Genomic DNA, 18,376 nt, shown 5'->3' on the forward strand with positions numbered 1-18,376 from the left:
CTTGTATTGTGCCGTAAGTTTTCTATGTTTCTATCTTAACCCTTTAGAAGCAGGGAAAATGACCCATAATGTGGAAATGAGCCATGAATAAGGAGGTTAACTACCAATGTCATTCTTCCTCAGCCCAGAGATTTGAGGGATGAAGAACATGTCAGATAGAACTGCAGTCAGCTCGACTTCTTCAGTCTACAGAGAATTCAAGAGGAACATCTTCACCCACCGAGTGGTGACTGTTTGGAACCCATCACCACAGGGAGAGTGAGAGATGAACAACAGGGGAGGATTGAAATGAACTGTCATGGAACAGAATCACTGGCAGGGTCCAGCTGGTCTGAGTTGACTCTCTACTGTACACTGTACACTGTTATAACTTCTCTACTGTATACTAGGTGTGTTATACATTCACTAAGTACCGGAGACAGAGTTTAAAATTGAACTGATTTATTTTTCCCAGATCCAGAATATAAACTCCAGTCCCATTAAAGGTGAATGTACAGCAGAAGAAACTCCTCCCATGCCCAGTGACCAGGGTGCAGAACTAGGTGTGGTGAGCAGCAGCAATAATTGCAGAGTTCAGCACCGACAGTCACTCTCGAAATTGCATTCAGCAACGGTGATGGACAAATATCCAGCATGCAGCTCATTGAAACTTCCTCCCCAGTGTGAACCCGGTAGTGTGTCACAAGGTTAGGTTACTGAGTGAATTCCTTCTCACATTCACAGCAGGTGAATGGCCTCTACCCAGCGTGAACTCAATCATGCACATTTGACTGAGAAGGCTGAGAGAAACTGCTCCCAGTGTCTGAGCAGGTGAACAGACTCTGCCGCTGGTGTGAACTTGCAGGTGTCTCTGTAGACGAGATGACCACATGAATCCTTTCCCACATTCACAGCAGGTGAACGGCCTCTCCCTTGTGAACTCGCTGATGACTTAGTAGGTGGGATGACCGAGTGAATCTCATCCCACAGACTGAGCAGGTGAACGGCTTCTCCCCAGTGTGAACACGCTGATGTCTTTGTAGGGTGGATGACTGACTGAATCTCATCCCACAGACTGAACAGTTGAACGGCTTCTCCCCAGTGTGAATTCGCTGGTGTACCAGTAGTTTGGATGACCGAGTGAATCCCTTCCCACAGTCTGAGCAGGTGAACGGTCTCTCTCCAGTGTGAACTGACTGGTGTATCAGTAGGTCAGATGACTGAGTGAATCCCTTTCCGCAGTCTGAGCAGGTGAATGGCCTCTCCCCAGTGTGAATTCGCTGATGTACCTTCAGTTTAGATGACGAAATGAATGCCTTCCCACAGTCTGAGCAGGCGAACGGCCTCTCTCCAGTGTGAATTCGCTGATGTTCCTTCAGGTTCGATGAGCAAGGGAATCCCTTTCCACAGTCTGAGCAGGTGAATGGCCGCTCCCCGGTGTGAAATCGCTGGTGTGCCATTAGGGTGGATGAACGAGTGAATCCCTTCCCGCAGTCCGAGCAGGTGAACAGCCTCTCCCCAGTGTGAACTGACTTGTGTACTAATAGTTCAGATGACCGAGTGAATCTCTTCCCACAGTCTGAGCAGGTGAATGACCTCTCGCCAGTGTGAACTCGCTGATGTACCTTCAGTTGGGATGAGCAAGTGAATCCCTTCCCACAGTCTGAGCAGGTGAATGGCCTCTCCCCAGTGTGAACTCGCTGGTGTACCAGTAGGTCGGATGACCAAGTGAATCCCTTCCCACAGTCTGAGCAGGTGAACGGCCTCTCCCCAGTGTGAACTGACCTGTGTGCCAATAGGTCAGATGACCGAGTGAATCCCTTCCCACAGTCTGAACAGGTGAACGGCTTCTCTCCAGTGTGTACTCGCTGATGTTCCTTCAGTTTAGATGAGCAAGTGAATCCCTTCCCACATTCTGAGCAGGTGAACGGCCGCTCCCCGGTGTGAACTCGCCGGTGTGCCATTAGGGTGGATGACCGAGTGAATCGCTTCCCGCAGTCTGAGCAGGTGAACAGCTTCTCCCCAGTGTGTACTCGCTGATGTTCCTTCAGTTTAGATGAATATGTGAATCCCTTCCCACAGTCCGAGCAGGTGAACGGCCGCTCCCCAGTGTGAACTCGCTGGTGAGCCATTAGTCAGATGATCGAGTGAATCCTTCTCCACAAATTCAGCAGATGACCAGCCTCTGCCCAGTGTGAACTGACTGGTGTGTCCACAGGTGGGAAGACCGACTGAATCCCTTCTCACACACAGAACAGATGAATGGCCTTGGCCAGTGTGAACTCGCCGATGTTCCTTCAGTTGAGATGACCGAGTGAATCCATTCCCAATGTCTGAGCAGATGAACGGACTCTCTCCTGTGTAAAATGACGGGCGTGCCAGTCGGTCAGATGAGCAAATGAATCCCTCCCCACAGTCTGAGCAGGAAGGATGGTTGAATTATTCCCTTGCTCCTCGTCTTAAATATCTGGATAGAGAAAGCAAAACTGACGTAATCTGTTTGAGATTCCCGTAGACAAATTCCTTGTCATTTTTAACCTGTAAAAAGATTTACAAAATCCATCAATGGGTGAAGTACAACATTATAGATGAGATCACTTGAGTTGTCAAGGTGTGATCTGGCATCACACTGTTACAGTGAAGTTCAACCGAAGTTGGAGAGAGAAGGCATCTTCTTGCTGGTATCTGGAATGATCAGCAAATTCTCTGATGCTTTTCCTGTCTCTACAAGAATGGGGCATATCTGCCATCTCCAATCTGTGACCTGGCTCAGTTTGACTCTCTCCATTGGTATTATTCCCTGTTCCCACTGAGCTGCATGGGTGCCTGACCCCACAGTAACTGAAACACTCTCACACAAACAGCTGGCAGTGCATTCCACACACCCACCACTCTCTGTGTAAAAAAACTAACACCTGACATCCCCGCAGTATCTATTTCCAAGCACCTTAAAACTATGCCCCTCATGATAGCTATTTTAGACCTGGGAAAAAGCCTCTGGCTATCCACGCGATCAATGCTCCTCATCATCTTTTCACCTAAAATATGCTCTGAACATAAACAAGGGAACCATACATTGCTTTGAGGTTTTGTTAGAGGTATACAAAGTTATTTGGGTACAGATAGGGTAAATGCAAGCAGCATTTTCCACTGAGGTTGGGTGCGGTGATAACCAGAGGTCATGGGTAAGTGGTGAAGGTGAAAATTTAACAGGAGCGTGTGGAAAAAGTCTTCACTGAAATGGTTGTGTGAGTGTGGAATGAGATGTCAGCACAAATGGTGAATATGAGCTCGGTTTCAGCATTTAAAAGAAGTTTGGATGGGAGCCTGGATGGCAGGGGTATGGAGAGCGATGTTCCCCGTGTAGATAGTTGCATTTGACAGCTTAAATGTTTTTTCAGCATTGACTAGCTGGGCCAAGTAGCCTGTTTCCATACTGAACTTCTCCATGTTTCTATGTCAGAGAAGCTGGACAAACTTGTTTGGAAGGGAAAAGGTAGGAGTGACAACGGAGCAGCAATGACTGGAATTTCTGGGAGCAATTCAGGAGCTGAGTTATCGATACATCCCAAAGAAGTGGAAGCATTGGAAAGGCAGGAGGACACAACTGTGGCTAAAATGAGAAGCCAAAGCCAACATAAAAGCCCAACAGAGGGCAAACAAGGAGCAATAACAATTGGGAAGCTTTTGGAAACCAACAGAAGATGAGTAAAAAAAAGTCAGATAAGCTCAGTGCATGGAATCATGATATTGTAGTCATTAATGCGTCTTGGTAGCACCCAGCAGTCTGAGGCATTTAGAGGAACAACATATCCAGGGCCTCAATATCTCTTAAAAACCCAGGTTCCCTGCACCAGTTACCTTTCAACCTTTATTTTGTCAGGCACATACAAACCCTACACCCTCAAAATTTCACTTCTGAAGGCCTCCCACTCAGCAAGTACTCCTTTGCCAGAAAACACCCTGTCCCAAACCACACTTGCCAGATCCTTTCAGATACCACAAAATTGACCTTTCTCCAATTTAGAATCTCAACCCATGATCCAGATCTCTCTTTTTCCATATTTACTTTGAATCTCATGGCATTATGATCCCTAATTGCTATCACCAGCCCTGGATCATTTCCTAACAGCTTATTGCACACTTCTACGTCGGGAATCCTACGTACTGATTAAGGGCACATTTGACAAACTCTACCCCATCTAGTCCTTTTATAGTATGAGAGACACAGACAATATCTGGAAAGTTAAAAGCACTTACTGAATCAACCTTTGTTTCTTGTCATGGTCTGCGATCTCTCTGGAAATTTGTTCCTGTAAATCCCTCAGACTGTTGGGTGCAACCAAGTCCCAATAATGGCTACAATATCATAATTCCCTGTCCTCAGCTTATCTGGCTTTCCTACGATGCTTCTTGCAATGTGATAAATGCAGCTCAGCACATTCATACCATGCTTGACCATTTGATTGCTGACTCTTATCTGAGGTCTGAACAACATCTGACTGGTGTCAAGAAAACAACCTTGCCCTGATTGTCACAAAAACAAAGGAGCTGTTTGTGGATTACAGGAGGAATGGAGAAAGGCTAGCCCCTATTGACATCAATGGATCTGGGGTTGAGAGGGTGAACAGCTTTAAGATCCTCAGGACAAACATCAACAAGGATCTCACATGGTCTATACATACCGGCTGTATTGTGAAAAGAGCACAGGAGCCCCTTTTACACCTCAGATGGTTGAAGAGGTTTGTTATGGGCCCCAAATCCTAAGAGCTTTCTACAGGGAGACAATTGAGAGCATCCTGACTGGCTGCATCACTGCCTGGTATGTGAACTGTACTTCCCTCAATCTCAGGAACCTGCAGAGAGTGGTGCAGACAGCCCAGTGCATCTCTAGATGTGAACTTCCCATGATTCAGGGCATTTACAGAGACAGGTGTTTAAAAGGGGCCCAAAGGATATTGGGGACCCAATTTATCACAACCACAAACTGTTCCTGCTGCTACCATCCAGGAAACGGTCCCACAGCAAAAGGACTAATAGGCTTCGGGACGTCATCTTCCACCAGGCCATCAGACTGATTAATTCATGCTGATAGAATTGCATTTCTGCTATATTGACTATCCTATGTACAAACTATTTATTAGAAATTACTATAACTTACACATTGCACATTTAGACGGAGACGTAATGTAAAGATTTCTATCTCTCATGTAATGACAGACTCCCAGCTGATCCAGAATACATCCATTTCAAGTTCCAACTCCTTAAAGTGCATATGTGCATAGTGATATTTATATAGTGAGGTATTCATTTTAACAGCTAGCAAATCACTGTCAATAAGAACTTTGATCTCCTCTGGGTTCGATCCAGTTCATCTGCTCTCTCACACTATATAGCAGGCCTGTAATGGGTAATGAAGGATTTTCTCACCAAAGCTCTTGCATATTGTCCATAAGTGGTTTGTTTGCTAAATTCCGCTTTAAAAAGTCAGAGTTCCAAATATCACTCCACTTCTTCCCACTTGTAATTTCTCCAGCAACTTATGCATCACCACAATACACATAGGTAACACCAGTTTCTATATTGGACATAAATATTTCCCGTGAACCCTCCTGAGGAATTAAGGATATATATATATAAAAAACATTTTGAACCTATGTAACCTCTGGCTAAAAGAATATTTAGGACTGAATAGGAATTTTTGAACTGAAGTAGACTCTGTGTTCAGTGGTTTGCTAAGACAGGCTCATTACCAGTTCTCTGTGGCTTGCAGAGAGACACACGGAGAGCTGATAACATTATACATTGTACCCTCGTTAGCTGATAACATTATACATTGTACCCTCGTTTGAGTGAAGGGAGGAGGACTCGCTGATAAGGACAGGAATGAACACGTCTGTAATTAAGTCAGGGCCTTGCAAAGGGAATAGCTGATAAGGACTGGACAGTACATCCATCTGTAATTAAAACCTTCATTTAGCGAATTCTCTTATCTACGCAATTAAGTTTTGCACCAACAGACTTCGTGGGCATACCAGCTCAAATAACATCTTGCAATAGTGATGTCTGGGGCTTACTATTTATAAATGTCTGGGTACGTGTATAAATACACGGCTGTAACCTGACTGAGTCAGTCCACTTGTCAGGTGGTGGCAGTGCTTACGTGCCTTCCCTTTGATAACTGGGTCTCAAACTCCTGCAGGAGAATGCACAATAAACTGTGGTGATGATAAGAAGCTGGTCTCCCGGGTTTTATTCAGATTCAACTTTAACATTTGGCATCAGAAACAGGATCCCAATACAGGGAGCGCCAAGCAGATGAGCTGAGTAAGCGGCTGGACAACTCTGGGGACTGCGGAGACCGACCGGTTGCCCGATAGATATTTTACATTTTGTCACTCACTGTTAGTTCTTTTCGATGTACGGTCCCTCGTCCAAGGCTGATCGCATACCTTGACAGGATCGGGAAAGAATCTGTTGGGAGACTCGTATAAGGTAGGCAAAATTTTACTAAGTGAGTAGAAGGCGGTTCCAGGTAAATTTCACTAAGTGGACAGGAGGCAGACGTGCCGGGTAAATTAATTAAATGAGCATGAAGTTCCAGCTGAATAAATTTATTAAATGAGCATTAAGTGCCAGCCAGGTGAATTTATTAAGTGGACAGGAGGTGTCAGCCGAGTAAATGTATCTGTTTGTTAATTAAGCAGGAGGCTTTGTGCTGGGTAAATTACTTAGAGAACATGGGTCAATTGCAGTCGATTGTTACGAGTGGGGCAGGAGCAGCCCTACACAATGTGTGAGAGTTTTCCAGACAAGGAAGAAGATTGCAGCGCTGAATAAGAAATTGGGGAACAAAATCTGGCCACTGGGGGTGAACCAGGGATATTACCTCATGAGAACAAGCAGTAAATTTGATATGGAAAAAGAACTGTGGAAAGAAGTGGAAATTGTTGGAAAGGGAAGGGAAGGATAAGGCAGATGCAAAGTGGAAGGGTGCATTATTAGCAAGTTGGAGGAATAATGCATGTGACAAAGGGTAGAGGTACGTACTGCAGGAGGAACGCCAAAGGTTGGGAGACGCTAAAAGTGGAGCGTGAATGGGTGGATAGACGCAGCAAGCAAGAGCAGGGAAAACAACGTAAGCAAACCTAGTCCAGCCTAGATAGGAGAGAATGGCAAGAATGTCAGTCTGAAGTTCGAACTGATAGGGAAACAAGAGATCCCAAACCCATGTCTGGCATACCAACCCTGTTACAGGACAGTGACTGTGATGAGGTGTGGGCACCCAAGGTACTACCCCCCCCAACACCTCACCAGGAGCCGAGTGCACCCAGTGCTCCCGAACCCCAATCCTCCCAGTACTCAGATACGGTGACCACTCGGGTAAAACAGTGGCGGCAGGGAAGGGGGAGGTCCCTATACCATGAGATTCGGAAAGGGAATACCTACGACAGGGAGGGAAGAATCCAATAGAACCCCAGAGTTAATGGCTCCACAAAGACATTGGCTCAATGGAAGAAGCCAGAGAGTGGTAGTGGAGGATTGCTACTCTGAGTGGTGGCCTGTGACTAGCGGTGTGCCACAGGGATCAGTGCTGGGTCCATTGTTATTTGTTATCTATATCAATGATCTGGATGATAATGTGGCAAATTGGATCAGCAAATTTGCCGATGATACAAAAATTGGAGGTGTAGTTGACAGTGAGGAAGGTTTTCAAATCTTGCAGAGGGATTTGGACTAGTTGGAGGAATGGGCTGAAAAATGGCAGATAGAGTTTAATGCAGACAAGTGTGATGTATTGCACTTCGGAAGATCAAGGTAAAACATACAAGATAAATGGTAGGACACTGAGGTAGAACACCCGCAGTAGAACAGAGGGATCCGGGAGTACAGATACATAACTCCCTAAAAGTGGCATCACAAGCTGTAAAGAGGGTTTTTGGTACATTGGACTTTATAAATCAAAGTACTGAGTATAAGAGTTGGAATGTAATGGTGAGGTTGTATAAAACATTGGTGAGACAGAATTTGGAGTATTGTGTGCAGTTTTGGTCACCTAATTACAGGAGGGGTATTAATAAGATTGAAAGAGTGCAGAGAAGGTTTATAAGGATGTTGCCGTTACTTGAGAAACCGAGTTACAGAGAAAGGTTGAATAGGCTAGGACTTTATTCCCTGGAGCATAGGGGAATGAGCGGTGATTTGATAGAGATGTATAAAATTATGATGGGTATAGATAAAGTGAATGCAAGCAGGCTTTTTCCACTGAGGCCAGGGGGAAAAAAAACTAGAGGTCATGGGTTAAGGGTGAAGGGGGAAAAGTTTAAAGGGAACATCAGTGGGGGCTTCTTCATTCAGGGAGTGGTGGGAGTGTGGAATGAGCTGCCAGAGGAAGTGGTGAATGCGGGCTGACTTTCGACATTTAAGAGAAACTTGGGTAGGTATATGGATGAGAGGGGTTTGGAGGGATATGGCCCAGGTGCAGGTCAGTGGGATGAGGCAGAAAAATGGTTCGGCACTGCCAAGGAGGGCCAAAAGGCCTGTTTCTGTGCTGTAATACTCTATAGTTCTAAAGGCAATTGCCCACCTGAATGCTGCCCAATCCACGAGCAGAAGGAGGAACAGCCCTTAGTGATTCCTGTGTATGCACCCTGGAAGCCTCAAGAAATGATAATGATCATGAATCAGCCCCCAGATAGAAATGAAAAACCAGCACAGTTTGCTCAGTGTGTCCACAGTACTATACAAATGTTTAATGCCACCCCGCAAGAATTATTCGGTCTCTGCTGCATGATTCTCTCAGCTGATGAGGGGCAGAAATGGAAGGCAGAATTGAGATACCAAACCTATCAGGAGTTACAGGCGGGAAACCATAATGAGAATGAACAGACAGACCAGATTATTCAAGCCTTGGAAAGGGCTTTCCAGCAACCTGTAAACATCACTGAAGTTCTTGAATGCAAACCTAAGCCTGGGGAATCGGGAATAGACTATTGGGAGTGATTTGTGGCCTGCTACGGCACTTTCGCAGGAGACCGAGTCTTTAATGATGGGAATCTGTTCCCCAGTTTTACACCTTACTGCTCCAATGCTTACCAACTAAGATAGCCAACATGATTAAAACAAATAATATGGATTGGCCTGACAATGATCAAAATCGAATGCGATGAACTTTGACATATTGTTGGGACCTGACATTGTGTGCTGTATCTGGGGATAAGAAATGGGAACAAAAACCTACCAAGGGACAGATGGGGACAACAACCTGTGTAGAAATTGACAATCAAGGATGCTTCCTACCGTGAGTACCACCCCTCAGGAAGAGCCCAATGTAATATTGCAAGTTGCTGGAATTCCTGTTCCGTTTATGATTGATATGGGGACAACCACAACCACTCTTGATCAGGAAATAGTACTGGAAAAGGGATTTCAGCTATCAGACGCAACAATCACTCTGTTTGGGTTTGAATGAACGGAATGTACGTATCCACGTATCCAGCCACTGCAAGTGGAATTTCAGGGGAACCAGTGTGAGGTTTCATTTACAGTCACCACCAGTCGGGGGTGTAATCTAGCAGAGAGAGACTTGCTCTGTCCGTTGGAAGTCGAGATTCTATGCACAGATAAGGCTATCACCCTGGGACTAGCGAACAGCTTCCCCAGTTTCTGAACACCCAGTGGTGGGCACTTAATCTGGACTCCATTGTGTTTGAACCCCTTCTGCCAGCGGCCAACCCTCATGTGACTCTGTGCTATGACCCTCCGTGGTGCTCAACTGAGGAAAGCCAGTATTATGCACCCCTCGAGGGACAGAAGTTCCCAGTCACGGTGATTGGAGAGATTAAAGGAAAAGAGGGCAGTGTATTACTGGCCAAAGTTCCAGATTTCTTTGGCGACAGAGAGGACTGGTTGTTCCCCATACTACCGTTAGGGTTTGCCCCGGGTTCAAACCAAAGACCCTGGGGTTCCTTGCCTACACCCTGATGAAACAAGCCTCCAGCAACAAGGGAGACTGGCGAAACTTGGTCGCGGGACAACTCCAATACTGGAAGCAGTCTGAGGTGAAGATGGGACATCTGGTAAGATACTCTATTAATATTGACCGAACCCTAGATGTTGTACCCCGTCTCTGGGCAACTTTAGGCCACGAAGTTGGCTGCACTAACTGCCTCCGTCTGGATCACCGTGATAGATTCTCCCATCCATTCCGCAATACGCCCTCAAGCCTGAGGCAATGTGAGGATGGAAGCTCTTTTGTGGATCCAGCAGGGAAACAATATTCCGGCGATGCGATAGTAACTGACAGTGAAGTAATTGAGCAGGCCTCTTTTGAAGCAGCTGTCTCGTCCAGAAGGCTGAGCTGTTTGCTCGGACTCCTGCCTGTATCCTAGCAACAGACTAAAGTGCGAACGTTCACACGGACTCCCGTTATGCATTTGGAATTGTACATGACTATGGGAACGTGGGTATTCCTGACTTCCTCTAGCCACCCCATTAGTAATGCCACCTTTGTAAACAACTTACTCACCGCTCAACAGCTACCTCGAGTTTTGACTATTATTAATGTGCGGCCCACATCCGCCAGTCGGACTGGGTCACTAAAGGCAATGCTTTACCAGATCAGACAGCGAAAAGTGTGGCACAGTGCTCGTAGTTGTAGTTGTAGTCTCCTCGGGTTCCCATCAAGCAACCTTCCGTGACTCAAGCAGAACGAGTTTGCCAGACATGTGGGAGGGACGTACTTTTCAGGGGGACGCCTCTGAGGAGGAGTGCAAGCTGTAGTTCCAGGTGGGGTGCCAGAAAGACCCCGACCGAGGTTTCTGGATCACCCCAGTGGGACAGGTTTGTGTTCCTACACAGTTTTTACCTATATTGGTCAATTATGCACACACCTGGAAAAGGAGGGAATGGTTGTTAACCTGCACCCTGCACACCGGGTACGACTCCCTTGACCATTTTCGTGTCTACAAGTTGATGTTACTGAATTGCCTAGAGTACATTGCTATAGATACTGCTTAGTTATTATAGATGTGTTTAGTAGATGGTTTGAAGCTATTCCAACTACCAATAATACTGCTATGACTGTTGTGAGGGTATTATTACGGGATATAATTCCCAGGTACAGCCTGCCAGAGATGCTGAGCTCTGACAATGGCACACACTTTGTGGTGACAGTGAACAAAGAGGTATGTAAGAAACTAGCTATCAGGCAACAATTCTACCGTACACCACCCACGGGCTGCTGGCATAGTGGAAACAGCCAATGGCACTCTGAAAATTAAATTGGCCAAAGTAACAGTGGAGACTGAACTCACTTGGTTGATGGAAGGACCTACCATTAGCTCTATTCCACATGAGGGTTACCCCACGGGGGAAAACAGGGTCATCACCAGCTGAAATGATGTATGGACAGTCCATGGGGACACCCTGGGGACCACCTTGTGACCAATGCTCCCAGAAGTTCTACCAGCAAAATTCAAAATTCATACCCTTGGGGAAGAGATGGGAAATAACCAAAATTCTCCAAGCATTACATACACAAGTACGACAGGCTTACAAGGAAGAGAATTTTCACTCCTCCGCACAGAGGAGTGACTATCCCACCACAGAACCGGGGAATATTGTCCTGATCAAGAACTGGGATTGTGGGAAACTCGGACCTCGGTGGAAAGGAGCATATCAGGTGTTACTGACCACTCCCACGGCTGCCAAACTGAAGGGGCAATCTCGGTGGATACATTGAACAGACTACAAACGTGTTACTGAAGGAACTGAGTAGAAGGACTCTCTCGGACTAAAAGAAAATGTATTGTCTGATAGTGGTGTTCATGCTTATGTCTTTGACAGGGCTCACCCCAGCATCCGGGGACCCCCATGTTAACACATTTCTGTCTCTCTGTCACACCGATGCCAAACAGGTAGAACTAGGGTTCTGCTGGGTTTGTGCTGAAATTCCACAGCATGGTAAAACTATGATTCCAATGTCAGTAATCCCGCTCAACCAGAGTGAGGAACTCTCAGCCTGGGCTTTCACAAATAACACCCGGGGAAGTGAGGTGAGGAACTGTGGTATTATCAGAGATGACTGTGACTGTCAGTGTTTTCAGGGATGGTATCTCAGGCTCCCACCAAACAGAACTTCCTATACTGGGAAACATGCATCCTGGCCATACTTGCAGGTGCCCAGCAGCGGAGAGGAATAACTGAGACTGAGCGATTTTGGATGATCACTTTTCTCTCCTATGGAGTAGCCAGGAATTTACGAGATATAATCAATTTGCCTATAGCACTTGAGGAGCTGGCCACAATACTGCAGGGGCCCTGACAGAAACACAGGCCAAGTAACAGAAATATCCACTGAAATGATTGCAATCTGGCAAACAGTCCTACAGAATCATATAGCTTTAGATTTTATCCTAGCTGAGAAAGGGGGACCCTGTGCTAATATTGACACAGAATGCTGCACCTATATCCCTGATGAGCCTACTAACATTACTTCCTCTCTGAGCACACTGCCAAGGGGATTGACAGCATCAAGAAAGTAGGGCAGGATTTACAGGGGTTCACCGAAGGTTCGAAATGGTGGTCTTTGAAGGCCTGTTTGTTAATATGTGGGACATGATATTGCATTATGGCCTAATAGTTGTACATATCATTGTTATAATTACTGTTGAACGCTGTTTTTACTCACTGATAAGTCAATGCTGTACTCAGTTGCTTTCTCTGTAAAAAACTACTGCTTTGTTGATCATGTAATGATCAAAAGGAGGGAATGATAAAGTATGCAAAAGGGTTAACACTTTGTTAAACAATAGCAGCCTGTTTTTCTGAAAGAAACTGCTGATGAGCACCAGATGTGCTAAGCCATGCTGAGCCCTATTTCTTCTTGAGGGAAGATAGATAGGGTTTCAGGATGTCCTTGTGCACTCACGTGTAGAGATAGGACAGCTTCAGTCTGTTCTAAGGCATTATGACTATTTTGTAATTTGTCTTTAGGGGCTGTCATGTAGTAAATAACTTTGGCTCCAGCCTGTCTTGTGTGGTGGGTATCTGGACAGATATATCCGTGGTGTAAGGGGAATTGTTAGTCAGTTAGTGGATTGGGTGGGAACAGTCATAGACTCTTCCTGTTTGAGTGACTAACTGAGTAAGCCCCGGGTGCTTGGAATAAAGAGTTTGTATTTAAACGGTCTCTGAGTCACTTTATCCGGATTCGACTTCCACAGAATGGGAGTGGTTTTAAAGGGCTGGGCTGCTGGAAGCACATTACCAGACCTGGAGTGATTGCAACTGGTTCTGACAGAGGCATAACTGGTTCTTCTGGGCACATTCAGTCTCACTCCAACTATTTCCTACCTTCCTTTGTACAGGTATGTAATGTCTAAAGGACCAGTGTTTGAGTAAATGAGACTCACCAAACTTTATCCGGACTGAATCACTGGATTCTCTGAGTCAGATGGGTTCTCTCCAGCTGATGCTCTCAATCCTTGTGCTGGTTCACTTGTTGCTGTTCCCTCGTCTTCAGTCGTGGTTTGCTTCCAGTTGGGTTTTTCTTCCAATAAATCTCTCACCACAGGTCCAACTTTAACATGAAAGATAATGAAGCACATTAACAATAAAAAGAACCAAACATTTCTGCTTAATGTTACTAAGAACAAAACTCACTGAAACTTAAACGTTGAAGGCAAATATAATGATCTCAGTGAACAATCTTTTATTGTCCCTCACACGTCACAAAACGATATGGGATAAGAAGGAACCATCATTCAGTCATGGTAAGACATCAGACACAGGAACAGAATTAGGGGATTCAAGCTATCTGGTCTGCCCCACCACTCAACCATGGCTGATTTTCATTCCATCACCATATTCCTGCCTTCCTCCTGTAACCCTGAAGCTACTTAGCAATCATCAATATATTAATCTCTGTCATAAACATACCCAAATGGCAGCCTCAACCACCCTCTGCGGCAACAAATTCCACAGATCAGACATCCTTTGGCCAAATTTTTTTTCTCATCTCAGTTTTAAAGGGAAGCATCTTTATTCTGAGACTGTGCTGTCAGATCACCGACTCTCCGTATAATGGAAACATCCTCTTCATGTCCACTATATCCAGGCTTTTCAGCATTTGGTAGGTTTGCTTAACCATACATCCCTCCACCACCCCCACCGACCCTCTGAACTTCATTGAGTACAGGTCCAGAACCACCAAATGCTCCTCATACATAAAGCCAATCTTTCCTGCAATTATTCTTGTAAATCTTGTTAGTAACAACTGTACTGAACACAAACTGGTACAAGGATAATTTACAGAGAAAGTCGTGCTTTCTTCACTGTTCTACTATCACAGAATGAGCCATTTCCATTTCCAGGTCAAAACAGGTCCATTTCAGGAAATATAAACCATTCCAGGGTAAATGTAATAAAAAGAAACTGGAATTACCAGAAACACTCAGCAGGTAAGGAACAGCTGTGGGGAGGGGAAAAAACTTTACAATTCAGGTTAATATATTTCATCAGAATGACTTCAAACATTTTCTGTTTTTAGTGCAGGTTTCCAGCAACTTGAAATTCTGCTTGATTTCCACCGAGCGACAGACAGGTGGCAGTGAGGGGGGGAATTTCCAAACAGAGTTTGAACACCAAATTCACGGGTCCATTTCTACTGTTGTAAACACAGTACAGCCCAGTTACTCATAGCCTCTCCCTGTGAGGGATGGAATGGGAATTCATCCTCTCCTCATGATTAGCAGTCATTGCTTCCAAAGGAACTCCAGAAACAAACATCTGATCTCAGACCAGAAATACTCACTCAACACCTCATAAGCCCAAGCAGTTCGATCCCCGGGTCCATTTTGCCTGGATCAAGAACTGTGATATCTCAGAACCCAACCTCAATGAGCCACACAGGCAAAGGTTGGGCACCCCTGATCAAAATTTCTGTTACTGTGAATAGTTAAGTGAGTAGAAGATGAACTGATCTTCAAAAGTCAAAGTTAAAGATGAAACACCCTATTCAACATTTTAAGCAAAATTAGTGTATTATTTTTGTTTTGTGTAATTTTAGAGTGAAAAAAATAAAGGAACAGCATGCAAAAGTTTGGGGACCCCAAGAGATTTGAGCTCTCAGATAACTTTTACTAAGGTCTCAGACCTTTATGAGATTGTTAGGGCTATGGCTTATTCATAATCTTTGTTAGGAAAGTCCAGGATGATGCAACTTTCAATGCTTTATAAATACCCTGACTCCTCAAACCTTCTCCCAACAATCAGCAGCCATGGGCTCCTCTAAGGAGCTGCCTAGCACTCTGAAAATTAAAACAATTGATGGCCACAAAGCAGGAGGAGGCTATAAGAAGATAGCAAAGCATTTTCATGTAGCCACTTCCTCAGTTCGTAACATAATTAAGAAATAGCTGTTAACAGGAACGGTGGAAGTCAAGTCCGAGAAATCTTTCCCAGAGAACTGCTCGTAGGATTGCTAGAACCCCCATTTGACTGCAAAAGACCTTAACGAAGATTTAGCAGACTCTGGAGTGGTGGTGCACTGTTCTACTGTGCAGCAACACCAGCACAAATATGACCTTCATGAAAGAGTCATCAGAAGAAAACCTTTCCTCCATCTTCCCCACAAAATTCAGCATCAGAAGTTTGCAAAGGAACATCTAAACAAGCCTGATGCATTTTGGAAACAAGTCCTGTGGACTGAAGTTAAAATAGAACTTTTTGGCCGCAATGAGCAAAGGTATGTTTGGAGAAAAAAGGTGCAGAATTTCATGAAAAGAACACCTCTCCAACTGTTAAGCATGGGGGTGGATTGATCATGCTTTGAGCTTGTGTTGCAGCCAGTGGCATGGGGAACATTTCACTGGTACAGGGATGAATGAATTCAATTAACTACCACAAATTCTGGAAGTAAACATCACACCATCTGTAAAAAACAGCTAAAGGTGAAAACAGGATGGCTTCTACAACAGGGTAATGATCCTAAACACACCTCAAAATCCACAATGGACTACCTCGAGGTGCAAGCTGGTTTTGCCGTGGCCCTCACAGTCCCCCGACCTAAACATCATCGAAAATCTGTGGATAGACCTCAGAAGAGCAGTGCATGCAAGACGGCTCAAGAATCTCACAGAACTGGAAGCCTTTTGCAAGGAAGAATGGGCAACAATCTCCAAACAAGAATTGAAAGGTTCTTAGCTGGCTACAGAAAGCATTTACAAGTTGTGATACATGCCAAAGGGTTGTTACTGAGTACTGACCATGCAGGGTGCCCAAACTTTTACTTCAGACCCTTTTCCTTTTTTGTTATTTTGAAACTGTAAAAGATGTAAAAGAAAAAGTAATCTAGCTTAAAATATAAAAAAATGTGTCATCTTTAACGTTATGCCTTTTGGAAATCAGGTCATCTTTTACTCGCTTAGCTATTCACAGCAACAGAAATTTTGACCAGGGGTCCCAAACTTTTGCATGTCATTGTATGTGATTTTCTTGCTAAATGATACTTTAAAAAGTCAGATTTCCAAATATCACTCCCCACTTGCAAATTATCCAGCAACTTTTGCGTTGCCACAATACACACAGGTAATACCAGTTTCTGTATTGTACATAAATATTTCCCCTGACACCCCCCCCCCCCCACCCCCAGGTGACTGACGGTGGTGAACTCGGTGATGGCAATGCCAATGAATATGAAGGGAAGGGCACTAGTCTGTCTCATTGGAGCCTGGCACATTTGTGATGTGAAAGCTATTTGTTGCCCGGGGCAAAGGTGTTTGATATCAGTATGTACCCAGACAGAATGGGTCAAAGCATGTCCTCACCGTTAGAAAACGCCAGAACAAGAGCAAGCAGAACAAGCAACACACACAAAATACTGGAGGAACTCAGCAGGTCAGGCATCATCGATAGAAAAGAGTACTAATGCTGAGTTCCTCCGGCATTTTATGTGTGTTGCTTGGATTGCCGGCAGCTGCAGATTTTCTCCTGCTGCGGTTGGACGTAGAACGAAGGTGATTGTCTCAACAGCTGATAGAAAGATATTGTTCCCTTTCTACGAGTTCCTGATCCCTGCATTTAGTTTTCTGGAGCTCAGCTCTGTCTGTGAGATCTATTTGCTCCCATTCCCTGATTAGCCGGAAGCTCCCCGGGGCCCGTGTACGGATCGTGGGGCTGAGAGAGAGGAAAAAGACCTGGCCTGTGCCGAGTTTGTGGGCCACGGTGTTCAATGTTCACAGCAATTGCCACTCAATTAAAGCCCACCAAGCACCCGCTCTTACCTCTGCCGGTCCTCCCGACATTTTGTGTACTGCGCGCATGCGGAGTTATGCAGGACAACAGCAAGCTTGACGTCTGCGCATTTGATCAGTGCTTCAAGCGACAGCGAAATTTTAAACGCAGGGTTTTATGGGTAATCACGGTGCCATTAAAAGTTTCTGCAAGCACCGGTTTCATGCCCATACCTCAGTTTGTTTTGTATGTAGAAAAATCAGCAGTTTTTTTTTAACCCACAAAGCGGCTCCCATGAACGATACACTCAATATCAACAGGCATTTCGTTTATTAAATGCCAAAGTACAATCCTCTTACAAATGCAGATATGAAACACAAGAGATTCTACAGTTGCTATAAAACAGCGACGCACACAGACACACTGCTGGAGGAGCTCTGCAGTTCAGGCAGCAACTAAGCAGAGGAGTACACAGTCCGGGCATGCTGAACGGGCTCGGCTAAAATGCTGTCCATTTATTCCTCTCCACATTTGCTGCCGGATCTGCTGATTACCTGCAATGTTTTGTAGACATTAACCATTTTGTTTTTCAATTGACCAGTTTCCAAATGTTTCTCATCTTTCATTCATAGCCACACCCTGCTGGTCTGGTTCCTCTTCTTCCTCCTCCTTGTAACCTCCAGACCCCATCTCTTTCCGGAGACCTAGAGCCCTGATTAGTGCTGGCAACTCTTTGGATTCTGACATTGCTCCACCGAAGATTCACTCGCTAGTCTGCTGTCAGGCTTTAGAGGCGCATTGCAACAACCCAGCTGTCTGAGGCACAGTCCTTTGAAATTAGTGAAAATGACCCAAAATTTGAAAAAAAGTAGGGAAGTGTTTAACCACCTTAGTCCAGAGCACTGGGGAAGGTCAAATACTCAGCGAGCTCATCGTGTTACTTAGCCTGGGGAAAATCATGTAGGAAATTCATGCAGGTGTATAAGACAATGAGAGGCATTGATCGTATGAATATTCAGAGGCTTTTTCCCAGGGCTGAGATGGCTAACACAAGGGGGCATAGCTTAAGGTGCTTGGAAGTAGTTCAAGGGAGATGTCAGAGGTATATTTTTATACACAGAGAGTGGTGGGTGTGTGGAATGCACTGCCAGCGACGGTGGTA

The 18,376-nt window shown here is 45.1% G+C and overlaps 1 pseudogene; it reads right to left on the reverse strand.

Moving 5' to 3' along the window:
- Positions 1–505: 505 nt before the first annotated feature.
- LOC140721676 (uncharacterized) lies at positions 506–16,306 on the reverse strand (annotated as a pseudogene).
- Between the last annotated feature and the right edge of the window lie 2,070 nt (positions 16,307–18,376).

This window comes from Hemitrygon akajei, unplaced genomic scaffold (assembly GCF_048418815.1).
Source record: "Hemitrygon akajei unplaced genomic scaffold, sHemAka1.3 Scf000059, whole genome shotgun sequence".
In the NCBI taxonomy this organism is placed as follows: domain Eukaryota; kingdom Metazoa; phylum Chordata; class Chondrichthyes; order Myliobatiformes; family Dasyatidae; genus Hemitrygon; species Hemitrygon akajei.